The following is a 14,672-nucleotide window of genomic DNA, read 5'->3' as shown; positions in this document are numbered from 1 at the left end:
CACCGAGCCCACCGCAGCGTCACGACCAGAGGCTTTTCGTAGGCGAAGACTACTTTTGTCAGGATAGACTGTACTACTTGTCCCCTTTCAAATCCCGCCGTTGTGGGATCCCTTCCCGCTCATATTTGGGAGGACCAAGGCACTATATATAGGGCTTAGCCACCACCATAGAGGAGGATCGATTCCTTTCCAAGCAACTCACCAGCTCAAGAACACCTCACCTCCTGAGGCTTGTTTATCCTTGTACTAGTCCATCCATAGCCCCTCGAGGCAATCCACCACACCACACTAGAGTAGGGTATTACACCACAACGGTGGCCCGAACTAGTATAAATCTCTGTGTCTTTGTGAGCTTGGCGCGCTAGGTTAGGGAGGGTCGCTGGTAGGCAGGCTGGGCAAACTGAGATCTCCGCACGCATCCAAGTATTGGAACCTCTCACGGGTTGCCGGACCCCAAAATCCGACATTTGGCGCGCCAGGTAGGGGTGCATTGGATCCTCTCTTCTATCATTTGACTCGTCTCTGCTCCGACATCTCCATGGCCGATGCGCGCAGGGTCGCGCGGAGCGTCGGGCCGCGATCACCGCCCGAGTTGCTCAGACGGCTCCGGCGGGGGACGGCTGTGCCTGCCGCGCTCCTTCTCCGGTGGCTAACGCCGCCACGGGTCCTGCCGGCCACGAGCAGCAAGCTTCATCGTTGCACCCGTCGGTGCGTCGTGATGGCCGCACCGCTACTCCTTTGCTCACCCCAGCAGCTTCATCATCCAACGCGCGCGGCGGCCAAGTGGACGCGCAGGCTGCTCTGCCCATGGTGCAGGAGCTCCTTCATTACCATCCCATGGGTGATCTCTACGAGGAGTGGCTCGAGCGCATCGCCGAGCTCATCGCGTCACGCACGGGGGCTCTGACGGGCCGGCTCGCTCGTTGCCTCAGCAACCACCTGCAGCGGGTGACATCGCGAACGGGCCCCTCCTCTGCCTCCAGCCCAGGGCGCCATCATCGAGCCAAGGCGAGTGGCTCCACGGCGTGACCTGCAGCGCCCGGCGCCAGCTCAGTATGACGTGAGCTGCCAGGTGGTTCAATGCCCCCAAGGAGAAGCGCGTGTGCTTCTAGCGCCCCAGCACCAGGCTCGCGAGCCGCCATAGGAGGTGGCAGTGTGCGTGCACTAGGACCATGTTCCACCCCCTCGACGACCTTCGGTGGCCAGGGTAGGATGCCGTGCGGTCACTGCAGAGCTTCAGAACATCGTCTGGCCGAGCAAGTTCAAGCCTGACCTGCCTCCACGCTACGACGGCACCGTAGACCCCACCGAGTTCCTGCAGCTCTACAAGCTGAGCATCGAGGCGACCAACGGCGACGGGAAGATAATGGCAAACTAGTTCCCAATGGGCCTCAAGGATGGCGCACGTTCTTGGCTCCTGAACCTGACCGAGGGGTCGGTTTATTCCTGGGAGGAGATGCGCGGCCGCTTCATCGCCAACTTCCAGTGCACTCGTGACCGTCCACCGACCGCGGGAGACCTGCGTCGCATCAAGCAACAGCCTGGAGAGACCCTGCATAAGCACATCCAGCGCTTCAACAACGTTCGCCTCAAGATTCCCAAGGTGTCCGACGAGGCCATCATTTCCGTGTTCACCGACGGTGTCCGCGATGTCAAGATGAAGGAGGAGCTCGCCATCCATGAGGACCTCTACACTGCTCTAGAGATGTTCAACATGGCAAACAAGTGCACGATGGCCGAGGAGGGACGTCTCTCCCTGCTCGAGCTCCCTGATGCTGATCCAAAAGACAATAAGACCAAGACCAAGGTTACGAAGCGCAAGGGGCCAGCTGTGCTCACGGCAGAGCCAGAGACCAAGCGCGGCTGCGACCACCCGAGTCATCCAAGGGAAAGCGGCCGTTCTGCGCCTTCCACAACGTCTACAGCCACAACACTAGCGACTGCCAGGAGCTCAGGGCTCTCCACGAAGGGCGCCTCGGTCGATGCCCTGAGCACAACAATTGGGGCTACAGTCGTGGAGGTGGCCGAGGAGGAGGACGCTGGGATGGACGCGACCGCCGTCAGGAGTGGCGCGACCAGCCTCGTAAGGACCGCTGGCAGGACCAGCCTCGTGAGGGGAACTAGAGGGAGAAGCCTCGTGAGGATCGCCCTCAGGGCAATGCGGCCTTGCCTCCTCTGCCTCCACCGCCAAGAAGGAACGAAGATCACCCCCAGGACAAGGGGGCTGGGGGCTTCCAGGAGCCGCGAGCCATCGCCTGCATCTTGGGCGGGTCACAAGCCCCAACTTCTCACCGTGTCTTCAAGCAGTTTGCCCGCGAGGTCAATGCGGCGCTCCCCAAGCTTGAGGCAACTCTCCCTCTCAAGTGGTCCAAGTGCGCCATCACCTTCGACTCCTCAGACCGGCTCAAGTGTGGGGCCACCGCTGGCGCGCTCCCCATGCTCTGCTCCCCCGTCACCAGCAATGTAACCGTCACCAAGACTCTCATTGATGGCGGAGCAGGGCTCAATGTTCTCTCCATCCAGACGTTCGAGAGACTCCAAGTGCCATACTACGAGCTGCACCCCACCAAACCATTCTCAGGAGTGACCGACGGATCGACACACCCGATCGAGCAGGTTCGCCTCCCAGTCACCTTCGGCGAGCGAAACAACTACCGCACCGAGCTCATCGACTTCGACGTCACCGACATTCTCCTGCCCTACAACACCATCCTCGGGTACCCAGCGCTGGCCAAGTTCATAGAGGACACGCACCACGGCTACCACATCCTCAGGATGCCCGGAAGCGGCGGCATCATCACGGTCGCCTGCCAAGAGAAGGATGCGGTGTGCTCCCTCGAGCGCGCTTTCCAAGCTACATCAGTTGAGAACCAAGAAGACGAAGATGGTGCCCTCCCTCTAGAGGTCTCCCCCAAGACAAAGAAGCTGCAGCTGAGCCAGGGGTCTCATGAGGAAGCATCACTTGAGGACGCAGCGCTGAGCCTCGCGTCTCCGGACGTGGCACGTTCACCCATCGCATAGGAAGGCGCGCCCGGCGCCCCTCTTAGGCTGCGCTCGGGAGCTCTTCTCTTGAGGGCCTCAGACCTGGCCAATGTCGCGAGAGCGGTGCTCGGGCACCATGTAGAGGCGCTCTTCCGAGCACACTTCCCAGGAGAAAGCAGTAGGCGTGAGGCACCAGGCATTGAGGAGTTCATCAGCGAGGCGATCGATGAGATTTAGGAAGGAAGGGTTCTGCAAGGTGATCGTTGAGGGAGTCCTGGATTAGGGGGTATCCGGACAGCCGGACTATATACTTTGGCCGGACTATTGGACCGTGAAGATACAAGACTCAAGACTTTGTCCCGTGTCCGGATGGGACTCTCCTTTGCGTGGAAGACAAGCTTGGCGATCCGGATATTAGATTTCCTTATTTGTAACCGACTCCGTGTAAACCCTAGCCCCCTCAAGTGTCTATATAAACCGGAGGGTTTAGTCCTTAGAGACAGAATCATAATCATCATAGGCTAGCTTCTAGGGTTTAGCCTCTACGATCTCATGGTAGATCAACTCTTGTAATACTCATATCATAAAGATCAATCAAGCAGGAAGTAGGGTTTTACCTCCGTTGACAGGTTCCGAACCTGGGTAAAACATCGTGTCCCTTGCCTCCTGTTACCATTAGCCTTAGACGCATAGAGGACCCCCTACCTGAGATCCGCCGGTTTTGACACCGACAATCGTCGCCTGCCGCGAGGCAGAGCTCACTTCATTGGCAGGGATAAAGGGTTCCGCGTCTGCATCGACATCCCTAGGCTCAACAGGGCAACATCTCGGCAGCTCATGTGGCCGTCTCGTGTCGGCCGATGCGAGGGACCGCGTCATAGCTACGTCCGCATGCCCTTCAGCTTGGCGGGCGCGGCTGAGGCGTTGCAGCGCTGCATGACGGACACTGAAGTGGCCTGCGAGGCCAGGCGCCCGGCGATCCTAGGGGAGATGGAGGAGCACCCTCAGGAGCCTTCAGGTCCGTCCGCACCTCCCAAGGCCCGGCGCCGGAGTGGCTCATGAGGAACGACTTCAGCAGCGCATGCTTTTTGGCTACTTCAACAACTCTTCAACAACAGTATCAGGTGACATCTCCCTAGTTCGTTCAGTTTGGGGGCGCCCCTCGGGCTGCATCATCCCTGAGCCATGTGGGTGTATCCCTATGGCGTGTATCTCTTTTGCGTTTTATCAGAATCAGTTACAATACTTTGCAAACTACTTCCGAATTACCGACTGCCTGACCGGCGCTTCGTCGCCAAGAATGTCTCGTGCCCTTGCAAGCCCTCCCACGACCGCCTCATGGTTAAGTACTTGCACGGTGTTTGTGCTCGGGTCTGTCCCTGTAGCGTCGATAAACCCAAGCAGCTGAGCTCTGGCTCACGGACCGGTCCCGTGTACGTCACCTCCTGTGGCTCTTGGTGCCTTGTTCTCGCATGATCTAATCGTCATGGGTAAGCAAGGGCGCGCGACCTGGTGCCCCCATGGCCACGAGAACCGCATGCCGGTTGTTTTTCTTCAGGATCTTTGGATGAGAAGACTGGGCACGGCGTCAGTGCTCGGGTCCGTCCCTGCAGCATCGATAAATCTAGCGGCTGAGCTCTGTCTGGCGGGCCGGCCCCATTCACGTCACCTCCTGGGGTCGTTGGTGTCTGGTCTTCTCATGCAATAACCTCAAGAAACTCATTCAGCGTATGCTGCCTAACCATCTCGCAGGACCAATTCAAGCATCCCCCAATCAAGACCAATCACAACCTGCCTTGAGGTAGGGCCTCATGAGTCTCGCTCTGGCTCACGGGTGCCCACATACACCTCCTCCAGCCCTGCCATGCAAGCCATGTGTCAGGGCGGGGATGTACACGCCCCGGGGGCTCTCCTCAGAGGGAGCCCCCTCCCACGCACCAGAGGAAGCACTATGCTCCGCGCTGGTGATAAACAACTGGGGGTGGCCTCATGACCGCATTAACCTCAGGGTGCCTCCGGGCTCAGTGACTAGCTTCACCGCGCTGCTCTCCCTTGGGAAGGAAGCGCGAGAGGGCTAGGCACGGGTGCTAAGCTTAGGTCACACATGGCTTACCCCACCTCGCGAGGCCTCACGGGCCTGGTCTTCGCGCACCCCTCCCAAGCGAGAGCTCGGCGAGGGAAAGGTAGGATGGTCTATTCGTACGTCAAGGGGGACTCCTGAGCATCATGACTCAGGATCCTAACTGGTCACGTGGCCCCTCACCTCTTGGGATCGTCCTGGTGATCTGGATGACCCAACGACGGCTGAGGTATGCGCGGGGCCGGGCCCTGCCGACGCAGAATGCCAAGACCTGGTTGTCACCCTTCTCTTTCAAGTTGTTCATACGTCAAGGGGGACTCCTGAGCATCGCAACTCAGGAGCCTAACTGGTTTCGTAGCCCCTCACCTCTTGGGCTCGTCCTGGTGATCCTAATGACCCAACGACGGCTGAGGTATGCACGGGGCCGGCTCTCCCGATGCAGAACATCAAGGCTTGCCCCTGCATCTTTCCCTAAGCTATTCACACGTCAAGGAGGACTCTGAGCATCGCTACTCAGGAGGCTAACTGGTCCCGTAGCCCCTCACCTCTTGGGCTCGTCCTGGTGATCTGGACGACCCAATGACGGCTGAGGTATGCGCGCGGCCGAGCTCTGCCAACGCAGAGCAATAAAGCAAAACGGAAAAGTTGAAGGAGCATAATCTAGTTATTACAAGACAAATTGTTCCTAGCAAATAGTTTTAAATGCCTCCCCGAGGCATGTCGCATGGTGCAGGATAAAAGGCGAAAAGCAGAATCTCTGAAACCACCTCTTCAGACTTGGGCGTCACCACCGCTCGCCAGCGGAACTTCATCGCCAGGCGCGTCGCTTGTACCACCGGCTTTGCCTGGAGGGCCAACCACCATGTACTTGTTCAGCATGGCGTCCACGAAGCTCTTCACGGTAGCAGCAGTAGCAACCCGGGAGTTGGCGTCCACCGAAGCAAGGAAGGAGGGGAGGTTGAAGCTGGCATCCTAGAGATAAAGGTGGCTGAAGATGCATGTGAGAGCCTAGGAAGAAAGTGAGCATGCTTCGCCTTCCACCAGGGACGTAAACCCGTCGACAGCGTCTTCGAGCACCGCCACGACCTCAGGAAGCAGAGCAGTAGGGCTCTCCCTCAGGGTCGTCACCACCGCCTTTCCTGAGGGACCATCTCCAATGAGCGCCTTCTAGGCCTTGAGGAAGCGTGCCTCGAGGGAGGAGAGGGTGTCGCATTCCATGGCGGCTGCTTTCTTGGCCTCGGATAGGGCCGCATGGGCTGCCTCCGCCTCCTCCTTCAGCTTCACTAGGCGATCGCGCTCCTCAGCCTGCTCTGAAGCCGTCTTCTCCACCTCGGCGTCCTGAATGGCGAGAGCAGCCTCCTGGGCCTTCAGCTTCTCCTCGTGCTCCTAGAGCTGGCTGGCCTGGGTGGCCTGCTGATCGTGGAGGGCCTTCAGCTCAGCCTTCACCGCACGACACCGGTTCTCAGCTTCTGTGGCCTCCTTCCGCGCCAGGTCGTGCGCCGTGGTAGCCATACCAAGCGCCTTCTGGGCCTCCTCCACAGAGCCCCAGGCCGCGCGAATAGACGAGTCGGCCCTGAGCCAACCAGAGATCAACCCCAGGCGTCCTCGTGCCGAACGACAGTCCGGGCCTTGAAGCTCAACCTGGAGGAGGTCCAGCACCGCCTTTGCCTCTTCCAAGGTCCTGGAGGGAGCAGAAGCACCATGGCTCGGCCACGCGCTGAGCAAAGGAGGAGGCGCCCTCGGTGCAAAGGCAGAAGAGACCTCATCTTCATGAAGGATCGGGAGCTCCGGAGACTGGTTGCCCCCAGTGGCCGCGACAACGCTAGGCACTGGAGTGGCCATGGCTGCCACCTCCTCAGGACGGACATCCACATCCCCCGGAGCTAGCGTTGCTCCTAGGGCCGCAGGGCTGCGTCACTCTTCTTCACCAGGGCCGCGGAGGTCGCTCCGTCGCCTGCGGCCGCGGTGAACTCTGTACCTTCCCTCTGCTTCTTCGATGGCTACTGCCTAGCAACAAGAGAATACATTCAGCACCACTTAAAGAACTGACAAGAAAGGATAAGGAAGAAGCTTACTGGTCAACGGAGGTGTATTGCCTCTTCATGCTCAGCAGCGGGACTTGAGGTGGAGCAGCTGGTGCCGAGCCCTTGGGAGCAGGGGAGCTTGCGGTTGGCGCCACCCGGGATGGCATCGGCGAAGGCGGGCTGCTGCCCGGAGAAATCCCCATGGACCTGATCTTCTTCGCAACTGCACGCTGGTGCTTCTTCAGGGAGGCCACCGCAGACCTCGTGGCGACCCCTCGAGGGCGCGGCACCTCCACCACCGGGGGCTCGCCATCATCATCGTCGTCCGACAGATCATGCAGGAGCTCCCTTTGCTCCGGGGCAGAGGATTCATAAACGATGTCATCCTCGGTGGCCTCAAAGGATTGGTAGTTGGCGAAGAGGGGCACCAAGGTAGTAGGCGGCAAGGAAGACCCCAGCTGCACAAACCCGACGTCGTCGAAGACAGGCATGGCTACGATGACCTCCTCGGTGTCGTCGCGGTCGTACAGTGGGAGCCAGCCCTCTGGAGGGTCGCTCGGGTCCTTTCCCGTCAAGTAGGTCAGCACCTTATTCAGCTCCTCCTCAGGAAGGGGGTCCTGGCGCAGGAGGATCTTATTGTCATCACGACCAAGCATCCACAAGGGACGTGGGCGGTCTTGAAGCGGCGCGATGTGCTGCTTCAGGAACTCCCTGATGAGCATGGCCCCTGTTAGCTTCGCGTCCTTCAGCTCCTTGTCCATCATCTTCACGAACGGCGTCAGGGCAGGGTTGGTGATCTTCTTAGACTTCCACCACTTGCCAGAGATGGGGAATGTGGTCGGCAGCGTCAGCGAGCTCTAGGAGCTCTTGGCATCCATCAACACCCACCTCTTCACGGTGTCCTCCGCCTTCTTCCCGGCGCGGGAGATTGGGTTGCCACCCCGTGCCACGACGAAGCCGATGCACCCGACCGGGTTGTCGCTGGTCTTGCGAAGATAGAAGAAGTGGCAGAACAGGGCTACGAAAGGCAGCACGCCCATGAACGCCTCACAATAGAAGGCGAAGAGGGACAAAAGGAGGATGGAGTTGGCATGGATGTGGAGCGCATGGAGTCCATACTGGTGAAGGATGGCGAAGAAGAAAGAGGAGAACGGAGGCACCAACCAGGAGTAGATGTTGTGCATGAAGAAGGGGAAGAAGTTGTTGCCCGTGGGCTCCGGGACCACGGTGGCGACCCGGAGCGTGGTCTCCCCCCACTTATTGCCGTTGCTTGCCGTCAGGAGGAGGGTTGTCTTGAGCTTCTCCCCTGCCACGCAGGGCGCCATCAGCCCTGGCTCGTACCAGGCGGCACCGGCGACCGAGGAGGAAGCCGTGGCCTTTTCGGCGGCCATCAGGCAGGAGATTTGGTGGAGAATCGGCGGATCTGGTGAGCTCTTCAGCTATGGGGAGAAGGGGATCTGGAGCAAGACAAAGAGGAGCAATGAAAGCCTGGCGGCAGGCGGCACCCCCCTTTTGTCAGATTGGATCAGTTGCCAAGGTAGCGTGGGGAAGCGGAGTCGCCCACGTCCAATCAGTCGCCACGCGTCATCAAGGCCATAGGCGGTTAGGGCCCGCGGCGCTCCGCACTTGCCCTTTGGCTTCGCCTGGAAGCCAAGTCCGAGCGCGCCTTGGGCCGGGGGGCTACTGTCGGTGTCCTAGGCTTGAGGGTATCCAGTTCTACCTGCCTGCAGCCCACCATGTGGCTCCATCGACGGACTGGTACGGCCCAGCTTCGACAACAATGCAACAAGACCCTCGCGAGGGGCCAAGCCGCTCGAGGCGGACGACGCCAAGACCCCCGAAGGAGTTGGTCTCCTCAGGAGGGCCCCTGAGGGGCGGAGAGATCTATGCAGCTACCTCATGAGGCTCAGCTGACATGAGCCATGACGACCAAGGCCAGGCGGTCGCCAGGCGGGCACAGAGCGCAGGTTTCCTCTTTGATGCAAGGGAGGCAAGCCACAGGTGCGGAGTCCCGAGGAATCAACCAAAGGTTTCCATTCTGGTGCAACGAGACCAAGACCGCCAGGACGACAGGATGGAGGTTATCACCGAGCCCACCGCAGCGTCACAACCAGAGGCTTTTCGCAGGCAAAGACTACTTTTGTCAGGATAGACTGTACTACTTGTCCCTTTTCAAATCCCGCCGTTGTGGGATCCCTTCCTGCTCATATTTGGGAGGAGGACAAAGGCACTATATATAGGGCTTAGCCACCACCATATAGGCGGATCGATTCCTTCCCAAGCAACTCACTAGCTCAAGAACACCTCACCTCCTGAGGCTTGTTCATCCTTGTACTAGTCCATCCATAGCCCCTCGAGGCAATCCACCACACCATACTAGAGTAGGGTATTACACCACAACGGTGGCCCAAACTAGTATAAATCTCTGTGTCTTTGTGTCTCTGTGAGCTTGGCGTGCTAGGCTAGGGAGGGTCGCGAGTAGGCAGGCTAGGGAGGTTGAGATTTCTGCATGCACCCCAGTGTTTGAACCTCTCACGGGTTGCCAGACCCCGAAATCCGACAGTCGGCACGCATACAACAGACTATTTTTGTAAAAACTATGGAATAGGCTTCCTGTACTTTGGATACGAGCCTAGGCATGCATCATTTGGCATTCTAGCCCAAGAAAGGAACCCCTAACGGAACTATTTTTCTTGGAAGATGTATCTTACGTTAAATTGTAATATAACATAACTCCCCGAACACATTTTGTCTGTTCGAGCAATATGACTGGATTGCCTGGTTTCCAAAGATACTAAATATTTCTTACTTAAACATGGTACACGGAATTACTCCAACTTCTTGGTTTGGAGGTGGAAGCCGAAGGTCTGCGATGACAATTTTTTTATATGTTCTGCAAGAGATAAGTTTGGTCATAAAGTACATTGATACATAGAATCGAACGCCTACTCTCTTTCTAGGCCATCTAGTAGGCTATCTAGTTTACAATCTTGTTGCGAATATTTCACCACCGTCGTTACTTTGTCGTATACCAAGCTTATAGGAATTTCCTTCCCGTCAAGTCCTTGAGGTCCAACTCGGGCCATATGATTCGGATCAAGTCTGGTGTAGCGTGTCTTCACCATGGCCCATGCCTCTCATGCACCTTCACGGCATGCAGACATCTACCACAGCTCAAGCGACGCCGAGCACCCTTGAACAGATCTGCCAACCCCTCCATGCTTTCTAGAGGGACATCGAATGGCCATATTCTTCATGGCCTTGCGTGCACGCTCATGCAGCTTTGACAGTTCCTTTAGAACATCGCATTGCAGCCTGGACACTTCCTGCTCGTTGGGGCTGGTCAACATACCTATATCATCCGAACTATAACATTCCATATTATATGATTATATCAATACTTCGGATGGCTCAAAAGGCATACCGAATATGCCATCCTTCAGCTTCTGGTTTTCCTGTTGCACCTCTAAGAGTTGGGCCTTTAAGCTATTTATCTCTTTGGCCTGCTTCTTCACTTCTTCTTCTAGTTTTTTTTATATTTTCCAAAGTACATTGGGGCACTCTTCATTTCTTCAAGCTCTAATACAACGACAATTAGTTGTGTCCAACTTGTGTCGAGCTTCTGGGACAATGCACTGTTCTTCTCCTTGAGAACCTGCGGTCATAAACGATCCTCAAATCAGTTTGTTCCTACTGCTTTAAGTCTCGGGGGCTACTGCTATCTATCTACTAAGTCTATATAAACTTATACATGTATATATTTTGAGAACAGGCGAGCGACTCCTGTAAGTCCGTCCCGGGCAGCTAAGATGTATGTGCCCACATTGCTAAGGGCGGTAAATTCTGGCTCTATTAAAGCAGGGGTGCGCATGTCTTCTTTCAACTGCCGATGATTCATCGCCCTTTCCACTTCGGAGTTGGTGACGGACACCTCATCCAGCTCTTGTTGGGGCAGATGGGTCTGCGCCGTGCCAACATATGCCCCGGTCCTAGTTGACGTCTCCGGCGCCAGATTGGCTGTGGCCCGGCTGGCTGGGATCTTGTTTACGGTCCATCGGGTACCCTCCTAAGATAATAGAAGGAGGATGAAAAATGACAATTCGGGTTCGCGCCTAAATATGAAATAAGGCATATACCTTTTTGGTGATGGAAGAGGCTCAGTGGCGCTCCCGGCTTCCTTTCGCTTCACACGACCACTCCTTGTTCTTGTTGCTCGTCCTTGTGTATGGTTCGCTGAGCGCCGATCCTGCAAAGTACGGTCCAGTGCGGAGAGTAAGTTATGTGCGGAAATGTCACTCCTTTTTGATTTCCGGACACTTACCTTGACGGAGGGGTAGAGATCGCAGTAATCGGCCATGATGGCTACCTCCGAGCCGTCAAGGCTCGCCTAGTAATAGACTTCATCTTCAAATTCCACAAATTTATCCGGATCTTCATGGACTCCGGGATCTTCGTGACGCGCGTGGTCTTTTGGTTTGGGAGGAGGGCAATGGATGTTCTCAACTACGTTCCTCATGACTGTTTTTGAAACAACCAGAGTATTCAGTTAATGCACCCCAATGATAAAAAAGGTGCTGAATGATTAAACTTACCCAGTCAACGGGGTTGTACATGGAGAAACCGTCTGGCATTGTAGACGAGCAAAGTCTTCCTCCTCTCCTTTATAAAGATCCATAAGCATGGCGGCTAATGCAGCTTGGTTATCCGGACCCTTTCGCGTATAGCCAGACACGTCGCCCTCCCTGTTGTAGTTCCGTTAAGGACCCACTCTAGACTGAAGAGGCTGGATACATCGCTTTATCACAATAGCCATGACTTCAATGATGGAGAGTCCGGAATGGGTCAACAATCTGACCTTGCTGACCAGTCTCATTACTTCCGCACTATCCTCTTGTCTAGGGGACTTGGGGTGCCAGCTGAATAACTTCTTTAAAGGAGCAATGGACAATTCGGGAAGCCCGCGCCTAAAAGGGTCCAGAAGAGGAACATCCTCAATGTAGAACCATTCCGAAGACCATTCGTCGGACCCCTCTTTGGAGTCCCGAATAGGTAACCGGATCCGGCTATACGCCATACTTTGGCGCTGCCCACTTCAAATATGGACCCTCCGCCCTGGTGGTAGGGGACGAGGCAGAAGAACTTCTTCCATAGTTCAAAATGAGCCTCGCAGCTTAAAAATAATTCGCAAAGGGCGACGAAACCGGAAATGTGCAAAATAGAACCTGGTGTGAGGTTGTGCAGTTGGATCCCGTAATATTCCAGTAGACCCCTGAGGAAGGGGTGGATTGGGAATCCCACGCCCCTCAAAAGGAATGAGATTAAGCACACCCTCTCTCCTTGGCTGGGATTGGGGAAATTCTCTACCAACGCATCATCGCTCATAGAAGTTAACCCTACCCGTACGGAGACTAGATCTGCGGGGGGAAGATACCCCTGCATCCGGAGTCGATTGAGTTGGAGATGGGATACGGAACAACTCTGCCAATCCCCCTCTTGAGGGCCATGAGGACGCAGCAGGAGCCAGGGACACTAGCCATGGTTTGATTTTTTTCTGTGGTTTGCTCTGTTGCTCTAAGGGCGATGTGAGATGGCGTTTTGGAGATCTAACATTGTTATATAGGCGCTTCCTATGCCTGTTAGAAATATTAAAATACAAGGGTAACAAACCATTTGCATTCACTCAGATGCGTGGAAATCAAGGCGATGGCAGGACGGAATCATAAAGACTGGACGCTGAAACCGATGCCGGACTATCATCAATCCGGAGTATGATGGAGAACCCGCCTTGCAAAGCCGAAGACTTACATCCGCACACTACATCGTCATTGAAGGCAAGTTCGGGGGCTACTAAGGGAGTCCTAGATTTGAAGGTCCTCAGGTGTCCGGCCTAGGAATATGGGCCAAGTTGGATGGGCCATACAAGATCAAACTGAAGATTATCCTCCGTGTCCGGATGGGACTTCTCAATACGTAGACGGCAAGATTAGAGTCCAGAAGCTTCCGTCCCTGTTGAACGGACCTTCTACGAACCCTAGGCCCATCCGGTGTGTACAGAAAATTGAGGGGTTAGTTCGTAGAGGCTATCTTCTTTACCGTCATTGGAATACCCATAGGCTAGACATCTAGGGTTTAGCCTTTACGATCTCGAGGTAGATATCCTCTTGTAGTCTTCATAATCATCAAATATAATCAAGCAGGAGTAGGGTTTTACCTCCCTTAAGAGGGCCCAAACCTGGGTAAACACTGTGTCCCCTGGTCTCCTGTTACCATTGATAATTAGACGCACAACTTGGGCCCCCTACCTGAGATCTGCCGGTTTTGACACCGACAGCAGCCACTTAGTCATCTTGGGGCTTGAAAGTGCACTGATCTGTGACTTACATCGCTCGTGAGGTGGAGCGGTGAAGTGGCTAGACTCCGCATGCCCCAGCAGGGCCTGCCGGGACGATATGACATGAACCTCACCAGGCTCGCCTGCCCGGCAAGGGAGGTTCTTCCCTTCGTGGTATCTTGCTTCTTTAGCTCATCTTGATCTTGTTTATATGCACTTGGACCCTTTGATGGACTGCTCCTCCTTGCCTGGTTTGATCTTGGTGTTCTAATCTTTGCCTTCGTGCCTATGCATGGTCTGGGCAATAGACCCAGGGTTTGTTGCATCGACAGGAGCCCCCAGGCCTGACACGAACGCGCCGTTGGGTGTTGTCGGGGCAGGCCCTAACCAGTGCATAGGCAGGAGTGCAAGAGAAGCTCTACCCTTGGAGATCTTCTTTCCCTCTCCCTTAACTTGAATTCAGGTCAGTTTCCAGTTTTCCCTTACGTCATTTGAGGCGTTACGGGAGAAACTGAAACACGATCCACGGGGCAGAAACTCCCACCCCACTTACCTCTCGTTCCTGGCTCATCCGCCAAGAGTCCCGCATGTATTGCATAGTGTAGGTGGTGGATGCGGAAGGCGCGGAGATGGGTGCCATGGCAGAAAGCCAGACGTCACTGATTGGCGCAGAGGGGCGGCCTTGATTTCTTGAGTCATTGAAGCCGCACGGAAGCCATATTGGACGAGGAGGGCGGTCGTCTTTGGAGTGAAAGGCCAGCCCCTGCCTCGTTCTCCTATAAAAAGGGAGGTAGGAGCGGCATGTTTTACTCACACACCTTCCTTCTTCCTTTTCTTCAACTTTCTCCATCCATCATGACGGGAGGGCGAGGACATTGTGGTGCTTCACTGGTGGCGACGAGGGCTTCTGCTCGACAGCGTCTCCCTCTCCCTCCTGAGAGTGCAGAAGTGGAATCCACTACAAGAGGGGGAGGGAGAGGACGAGGGCGTGGTCCTCGTGGCGGCTGGGGAGGAGGAGGACGGGGCGGCACTCCAGCCGCGCCCCCACTGGAGGCTCCTCCTCCAATGGAAGGCCACGTCGGAGACCAGCCCCTGGAGTTTGTCATCAGGCTGTACAAGCCCCCTCATGGTCGCCTCTGTCTTCCTACACCATTCGCAAGGGTGATGGAGCTTGAGCAGCCGCACGTGTTTAAGTTGCACATGAGGGGCTGCGGGAACGGCAGCATTCGCGTGAATGTAGACTTCCCCGCCCCTC

This window comes from Triticum dicoccoides, chromosome 3B (assembly GCF_002162155.2).
Source record: "Triticum dicoccoides isolate Atlit2015 ecotype Zavitan chromosome 3B, WEW_v2.0, whole genome shotgun sequence".
Lineage (NCBI taxonomy): Eukaryota > Viridiplantae > Streptophyta > Magnoliopsida > Poales > Poaceae > Triticum > Triticum dicoccoides.
This window is presented reverse-complemented; position numbering follows the sequence as displayed.